The 8,900-nt window shown below is 43.2% G+C and overlaps 1 pseudogene; it reads left to right on the top strand.

The window, feature by feature from the left end:
• Positions 1–266: 266 nt before the first annotated feature.
• Positions 267–7,920, top strand: LOC126959754 (probable C-mannosyltransferase DPY19L4; annotated as a pseudogene).
• Positions 7,921–8,900: the final 980 nt, after the last annotated feature.

Genomic DNA, 8,900 nt, shown 5'->3' with positions numbered 1-8,900 from the left:
TCGCTTGAACCCCGGAGGCGGAGGTTTCAGTGAGCTGAGATCACACCACTGCACTCCAGCCTGGGTGACAGAGTGAAACTCTATCTAAAATAAAATTATTTTATTCATGACATTTTTCATCAAAAATATACCTTGAAGTGGGCAGGTCAGGTAGTGGGGGTGTGATGGCTATGAGTGGGCCAAGGTGGGGGGGTTCCGCCAGGCAGAGGGAGTGAGACTCCAGGCCATGAGGGAGTTGGAGGGGCGCCCTGCGCCCTGAGTGGACGATGGCAGATGAATAAGGACCAATTGTAGAGCTGAGTTAAAGAAAAATGCCAAAATCTTCAGAAAATAAGGAATCTGCCAAAGAAGAGAAAATCAGTGACATTCTAGTTTCTGAAGGAGCTCCAAGACGTGTATGATTTCAAGGCTTTGCAAAGATTTTCATTGGCTGTCTTGCAGCCATTACTAGTGGTATGATATATGATCTCTACTTATACCATGAACAGAAACTCTCACTTTCCAGCAGGCAGGAGCTTGACCGGGAAATTACACTTCAGGGTGACAGTGGCATTTATCACTCATAAAGATGTGCTAACATCACCTTCATTTGGAAGAGGTGTTTATGAACTGACACACAATAACAAAACTGTATCTCTGAAGAGCATAAATGCAGTGTAGCAAATGTTTCTATATCTAAGGAAAGAGACCACTATTTCTCCTGCTGCCTCCTCCCTGTACCTTGCCTAGTTCACAAGACAGGAGGAAAGAGAGAAAGCAAAAAGTTAGAAAGAAACAAAAGTAAGATAAATAGCCAGACAACCTTGGCACCACCACCTGGCCCTAGGAGTTAAAAAAAAAGTAATAATAATAACATCAACCCCTGACCTAAACTACTTGTGTTATCTGTAAATTCCAGACACTGTATGAAAAAAGTGTTGTAAAACTTTCTGTTCTGTTAGCTGATGCATGTAGGCCCCAGTCACGTTTCCCATGCTTGCTGGATTTATCACGACCCTTTCACGTAGACCCCTTTAAGTCGTAAGCCTTTTAAAAGGCCAGGTATTTCTTTTTCGGGGAGCTCGGCTCTTAAGACGGGAGTCTGCGGACGCTCCGGGCCGAATAAAAAACCTCTTCTTTCCTTAATCTGGTGTCTGAGGAGCTTTTTCTGCGGCTTGTCCTGCTACGTTTCTTGGTTCCCTGACCGGGAAGTGAGGTGATAAACGGACAGAGGCAGCCCCTTAGGCAGCTTAGGCCTGCCCTGTGGAGCATCCCTGCAGGGGACACCGGCCAGCTTGAGCGATGTGGATCCTGAGAGCGCTCCCGGGTAGGCATTTGCCCCGGTGGAACGCCTCCTCAGAGCAGTGCACAGCAGGTGCCCATGGAGGATCCACCCAGTGGCTGAACACCGGGAAGGAACTGGCACTTTAAGTCCGGACATCTGAAACTTGGTAAGACTGGTCTTTGGAACTCGCCCACTCCATTTGAGTGGAAGCGTGGCCTGATCATCCATGGGGTGCCTGTACCGGCACTTTGGTTTTTGTTTTTGACTTGACTTGAATTAATTGCTTGATACTTTGGTTTTAGTTTTCGTTTTGACTTGACTTGAATTGCTTGATAAACAGGGGTGCCTTTATTGGCACTTTGGTTTTGGTTCTGATTTTGACTTGGCTTAAATTGCTTGACGAACAGGTGTGTCTTTAACAACACTTTGGTTTTAGTTTTGATTTTGATTTAGTGTGAATGAGATGAGTGAGTGACTTTTTACCCTTTCCTTTTTGTAGTGTGAATGTTGTTTCATCTCAAGAGAAAAATAGGTCAGACACAAAGTAAGCCCACTCCGCTAGGAACTGTGTTAAAAAAAATTCAAAAAGAAAAAGGGAAAGTCATCAAATCATCAAAACTTACTCTATTAAAATGCATGTTACAGAACCTTAAGAAAGGTTTTGCAGGAGATTATAGAGTTAAGTTAACCGCTCAGAGGTTAAGATCTCTGTGTGAATTAGAACTGCCCTCTTTTGGTGTTGGATGGCCCACTGAAGGAGCTATAGACAAGGAACAATTGGCCATGTATTTAAGGTGGTGACAGAGGTCGGAGGACAGCCAGTGTACCTAGACCAAGTTCTTTTATATTGACTCATGGTTAAATACAACACAGACAAAACTGGCATAAATTTAGCCCTGTTTAACAGCTTATTGCAGAAAAGCCAAAAGTAAAAGTAAGAGCAACTTTGCCAGCAGACACAGAGTTAAAAAAGGGAGTCCCAGAAACAGCAAAAGAAGCCAGTTTTGCAGGAGCCACCAGAGATCATAGAAATTCTTTCTCCATGTGTCCCAGCCTACCCCGCTTTACCGAGGCCAACAGACCCCTCAGAAACTAGATTCAGGAGCTAACATGCCCCAGATCTCACCTCGAAGGGGAGGATTAGAGCCTCGAGAGGCCAAGGAAGGAAGTCAAGATAGTCAAGTGGGCTGTCTCAGATCTGGTCTTGCTCGAGCTACGTAAATGCCTCTCAGGGAGATATGAGGACCTGTCTATTATAATGACCAGGCCCACATCTGGGGGGACAACAGACCTTCATCTATCAGCCCTTTTCAACCACTGATCTACTAAACTGGAAACACCCTGAACCCCTCACCTTGCTCCCGGCAGCTAGAGCCCTGTCGACATGACTGTGTAGAGGTGTTGGACTCAAGTTTACTCTAGCAGACCTGGCCTCCGGGACCAGCCTTGGGCATCAGTAGACCAGGAGCTATTCGTGGACGGGAACAGCTTCATCAACCCACAAGGAGAGAGATGTGCAGAGTATGTGGTGGTAACCCTGGACACTGTCGTTAAGCTGAGCTCATTGCTTTAATTTTGGCCTCAGAGGCCGGGCGCGGTGGCTCACGCTTGTAATCCCAGCGCTTTGGGAGGCCGAGGCGGGCAGATCACAAGGTCAGGAGATCGAGACCACGGTGAAACCCCGTCTCTACTAAAAATACAAAAAATTAGCCGGGCGTGGTTGTGGGCGCCTGTAGTCCCAGCTACTCGGGAGGCTGAGACAGGAGAATGGCGTGAACCCGGGAGGCGGAGCTTGCAGTGAGCCGAGATCGCGCCACTGCACTCCAGCCTGGGCGACAGAGCGAGACTCCGTCTCAAAAAAAAAAAAAAAAAAAAATTTTGGCCTCAGAACTCAGTAAAGGTAAGACTGTAAACATCTACACTGACTCTCGGTGTGCCTGTTTAACCCTCCAAGTGCATAAAAAATTATATAAAGAAAAGGGCTTGTTAAACTCTAGGAAAAAGAGGAAAAAAACACCCAGAGAATGCAACTCAGCTTCAGCGTTTGCAGAGGTACTGAGAAGCACTTCTGCAGAGGCTGAGAGTTGTTAGAAAAAAGCAAGTAATAGAAAAAAGATTTCAGGAATCCTTCAAGGAGCTGACAAGAGCCTAAGACAGTTTTTATAAGAGACTCTATAAAGCATTCTGGCTTTACATGTCATTTAACCCTGAGGCTGCTGAAAATCAGTATCTAGTGAAACTTCACTTGTAAAGCAAGTCCAGGGTAACATCAAGCAGAAACTGCGGGCACGAATGCCACCTAGCCTATAAAAGTGGCCACCACGGCGTATGTTAACTGTGACCAAGGAACAAAACTGGGAAAAAGCAAAAGAAAAAGAAAGAGTAAAAGTCAGTGTGAAAAAAAAGAGAATCAAAAGAAAACAGGAGACACAGCAGTGCATGGAGCAAAAAAGCCAATATTTAGCAACAGCTCTTAGAAAAAGAAAAATTAGCAATGTGAGAGGACCTGGATGTGGATGTAAATGTGAAAGAAGTCAAGTTAGGCAAGGATTCAAGAGCCGGACAAGGGTAGAGAGAGATTAATGTGCGAGATGCAAAAAGAAAGGACACTAGAAGGGTAAGTGTTCAAAAGGCAATAAAGGAAATGGCCAAGGCCGCAAGACGAAGAGGCCATCGGCCAAGGGCTGCCGCACCTTGGAGGAACCAAATACTGATCTGTTCAGGCTGACAGGAGCTGAAGAATGTAAAGATTAGGGCAGACTACGCACCTTCTCATTAGGCTCCCAGGAGCCCACGGTCACATTAGAAGTTAAAAGCAGCAAGATTCTGCTGTATCTGGATTCCAGTTTCTCACGGAAGGCTAAGCTACTACATAGAGTTACACAGCGGGGGCAGAGGGCGGGGGGAAGAACCCCTCCTCTAAGGAACTTAAACAGGAGAAAGAGCCGTACCTTGTGAAAACTTACTTACAGACTACAGAACTGCCCCATGCTGGAGGCTATCGGTACCTGCTAGTGCTTGTTTGCACCTTTTCAGGTTAAGTTAAAGTTTTCCCCACCAGGACAGAAAAAGTACAAGAAGTGACTAAAGTACTGTTAAAAGACGTTATCCCCAGGTTTAGACTACCTCTAACTTTAAAGTCAGACAATAGGCCAGCATTTATAGCTGAAATTGTGCAAGATTTAACAAGACCATTAAAAATAAAATAGAAGTTACACACAGCCTATCGGCCACAAAGTTCAAGAAAAGGTGGAACGCATGAACTGGACACTACTGAAAAAAAATATTGCCAGAAAATTCATTTATGATAAAATCGGGTTTTTGCCTATGGTCCTCCTCTGAGTCGGGGGCACCCCCACCAAACAAACTAGGTATTTGCCCTGTAAGATTTTGTTTGGTTGGCCATCCCCAAATCATCAGTCAGATTAAAGGTGACCTCCAGAAACTAAAGGAATTAACCTTAAAAAAGCAAATGCAGGCTTTAAAAATAGCCATATAAAGTGTTCATAATTAAATAAATGAAAATGCCTATAAGCCTGACACCCTTTTAAATCTAGTGACTCTGTTTAAAGTAAAATCTAATTTTTCTAGGACCCATATAGGATGGGCCCTGTACTGTAACCTTGTCCACTCCCACTGCTGTTAAAGTTGCAGGTGTTGTGTCTTGGATCCACCAGTCAGCGAACACCGGCAACTCAGGACAAGTGGACCAGCCAGCAGGACGCAGATCACCCAACCCGGCTGATCCTGAGATGAGACCAAGCTGCTGCCGAGGACGACAGCCCTGCTCTGGTCACTCCGGAGGCTGACCAGTCTACGCACGGCCGAAGCTTGAGGAGACAACAAGCCCCGTTCTAGTCACACACCAGCAGCTGACCAGTCTGCGCATGGCCGAAGCTTGAGGACTCATCAAGCAAGTCAATGTAGTTAAAAATCTTAAGACCAACAGTTTTCCTGTAATACTCACTGTTTTTCTATTCTGTCGCTGTCTTCAACCTTTTTCCCAGGTAAGGACCTCTTTTGTCCTTGCTGGATATGAATATACTGTACATTGTTTTGCTACTGTTACCCCCCCATAACCACGCTAGAAGAAACACCTATGTAAGGTGTCCCCACTGCACACATACTACTTGGCAAACCCAGACCCATCCAGCCCAGCAATAATTCCGAGTCTTACAGTCATTCTTTAAACATATAAACCAGAAGTTACCAGAACCTCCTCCTTTAGGAAAAAAAAAAAAAAGGAAAAAAGCCTATTTGCTCAGTTGGCTGAAAACATTGCTGGCAGCCTGGATGTCTCTTCATGTCACGTTTATAAAAAGGCTAACGTAAGATACCAATGGCCTTGAGAAGCAAAAGAGTTAATGCCTGAAGATAACTTTACTTTAACTGACTCTTTCCCCAAACAGACAGCCCATGTTCACGCATCTGGCTCTTAAAAACTTCTGTTATTAAAAAAAACCTGTGTTACTCACTAAGAAAAAGCTTTTAAGACCCAGTGAAAAACTAACCTGCTTAGGACATGACAAAGTTGATACATGTGCCTGTGCAGGTTTAACACAGGTTTGATCCTAGGTCTTCATTTAGAAAACAGTTTCCAGCTATAAAGAATTTAAAGCCCTCATTATAAGTATATTAGTGGTAATAGAAACTTGCTTGCTGCTCCCCTGTGTATTACGCTTGCTCCTTCAAATGATAAAAGGTTTTGTAGCTACCATGGGGTCCTCAGAAAACTTCAGCCCAAGTGTATTACATAAAACACTATCGCTCTGTCTCGCAAAGAGATTCAGAAAGTAAAAATAAAAGTGAGAACTCCCACTAATTAGTGACAATTCTCAAAGAGGGGGGATAAGGAAGGAGACCACTACTACTCCTGCTGCCCTATCCCCCCCGACCTTGCCTAGTTCACTAGACTACTTAGAAAAGTTAGAAAGAAACAAAAGTAAGATAAATAGCCAGACAACCTTGGCACCACCACCCGGCCCTAAGAGTTAAAGTAAGTAATAATAATAACATCGACACGTGACTTAAACTACTTGTGTTATCTGTAAATCCCAGACACTGTGTGAAAAAAGCACTGTAAAACTTTTTGTTCTGTTAGCTGATGCATGTAGTCCCCAGCCACGTTTCCCACACTGCTGGATTTCTCACGACCCTTTCACGTGGACCCCTTAACGTCGTAAACCTTTACAAAGGCCAATATTTCTTTCTCGGGAGCTCGGCTCTTAAGACGTGGGTCTGCCGACGCTCCCAGCTGAATAGAAAACCTCTTCCTTCTTTAATCTGGGGTCTGAGGAGCTTTGTCTGCGGTTCGACCTGCTGCATATCCAGAACTCATTGCCAGTGTTTTATATCAAGCCACTGGTAGCAATGAGATTACTGAGGTGGAGTATTTCTCTATTGGCATTGTTTTTGGAGTGTAAGGAATATATGTTGTTGCTTTATTTGTTACAAGTTGGCTTATGAATGGAATGTGGCTAGCAGGAATGCTCACTGTTGCATGGGTTATTATTAACAGGGTAGACATAATACAACAAGAACTGAATACTCCATTCCTTTAAGAGAAAACTGGGCACTGCCATGTTTTGCCTGCCAAGTTACTGGGCTTCCAGGCTATGAAAAAGCAACTTAAATACTTATGGAGAGAGGTTCTCTACTTGTCGATGAGTGCTTCCATTTACACATTTATGATGATGGGGGTACAGCCACTATCCCGTTTCTTCCAGCAATATCTCTGTTCCTGCTAGATATCTTTTCACTGGAGCAAAGTGATGAGGTTTCTGAAGTTTATAAAATCTATGTATTTTCTCTCTTCCTGGGATATTTACTGCAGCTAGAGAATCAAGCTTTCTTGGTATCTTGTTTATTAACTTTGGTAGCAGTCTCAATGCTTACTAAGTGCCTTTGGCTAAATCTAAAGAAAGGAACTTTTGTAGCTAAAATAATGAAAGTGATTAATTTTCACTTGGTGTGTACTCTAACAGTGACATTGTATGTTATAATGAAGATGTTTGTCCTACAGAAAGAAAATGGGCTCATGCTGAAATTCCTTGAAGTTAAATTTGGACCAAATATGGCCAAGAAGTTTACAATGAATCGGCTCCTCTGTTAAGAATCTCTGCAGGCGGCCGGGCACGGTGGCTCACGCCTGTAATCCCAGCACTTTGGGAGGCCAGGGCGGGCGGATCATGAGGTCAGGAGATTGAGACCATCCTGGTTAACACAGTGAAACCCTGTTTCTACTAAAAATACAAAAACTAGCCGGGCATGGTGGCGGGCGCCTGTAGTCCCAGCTACTCGGGAGGCAGGAGAATGGTGTGAACCCAGGAGGCAGAGCTTGCAGTCAGCCAAGATCACACCACTGCACTCCAGCCTAGGTGACTCTCCAGCCTAGGAGAGACTCCATCTCAAAAAAAAAAAAAAAAAAAAAAAAAAAAAAAAAAAAAAAAAATCAACACTATGATGTCCTCCCAATCTTGAAAAATAACTGAACCTTAATTTCACAGACTGAAGTAGAATGCAATTTTTTTCTACCTGCTCAGAATCTTTTGCAGATCAAATGTGGACATTTGAAATACTGCTGCTGCTTCTCCTTACCTCTGTTACTGGATCCAGAGTTCTGTGGGAAACAGAAGATGAACATCACCGTCCTTTGATAAAATGTGGTATCAACCACTCTGCAATATTCCAGATGGGTATCTTCTTTATTATGTTCAAGGTCAGAATACATTTCTCAAACATAATTTTGTAAATATTTAATGTGATATAATTATATCATAGAAGGAAAGAATTATTTCTACCTTCAAGCAAGTTTCTGAAAATGTTTCACGATTTATAACAACTGAAGTTTTACAACAAAAGACTAATTTAAATGTTAGCTGAAAATACGTGACATTTAAATTAAAATCAAAATTACATAAAGGAAAGTAAGTGATTTTTAAGGATATACATAAGGATATATGCAGAATTTTCAGGATGCTCTTCTCATCATCTGCTGCTTATCTGAGTTACTTTCTTGGTAATATACAGTGAATGATATTATTGTATTTTTTATGACTAGTAAATGATTAGTTTTTTCACTTATGCCTATTAATTTGATACCAATTTAATCATGATAAAACAACTGTTACCTATTTTATATGTATATAACATTCTGATTTCCATGGGTGATTGTGGAACAGGTGGTATTTGGTTACATGAGTTCATTCTTTTTTTTTTTTTTTTTGAGACAGAGTTTCACTTTTGTTGCCCAGATTGGAGTGCAATGGCTCGATCTCGGCTCACCACAACCTCCGCTTCCCGGGTTCAAGCGATTCTCCTGCCTCAGCCTCCTAAGTAGCTGGGATTACAAGCATGGGCCACCCTGCCTGGCTAATTTTTTTTGCATTTTTAGTAGAGATGGGGTTTCTCCTTGTTGGTAAGGCTGGTCTCAAACTCCTGATCTCAGGTGATCCACCCTCCTCAGCCTCCCAAAGTGCTGGGATTACAGGTGTGAGCCACCACACCTGGCCATATGAAGACATTCTTTAGTGGCGATTTGTGAGATTTTGGTGCACCCATCACCTGAGCAGTATACCCTGCACCCAATTTGTAGTCTTTTATCCCTCACCCCTTTCTACCCTTTTCCTGAGTCCCC

Source organism: Macaca thibetana, chromosome 1, assembly GCF_024542745.1.
Source record: "Macaca thibetana thibetana isolate TM-01 chromosome 1, ASM2454274v1, whole genome shotgun sequence".
In the NCBI taxonomy this organism is placed as follows: Eukaryota; Metazoa; Chordata; class Mammalia; order Primates; family Cercopithecidae; genus Macaca; species Macaca thibetana.
The sequence above is the reverse complement of the archived record's forward strand: the minus strand, read 5'-3'. Positions and strand labels throughout refer to the sequence as shown.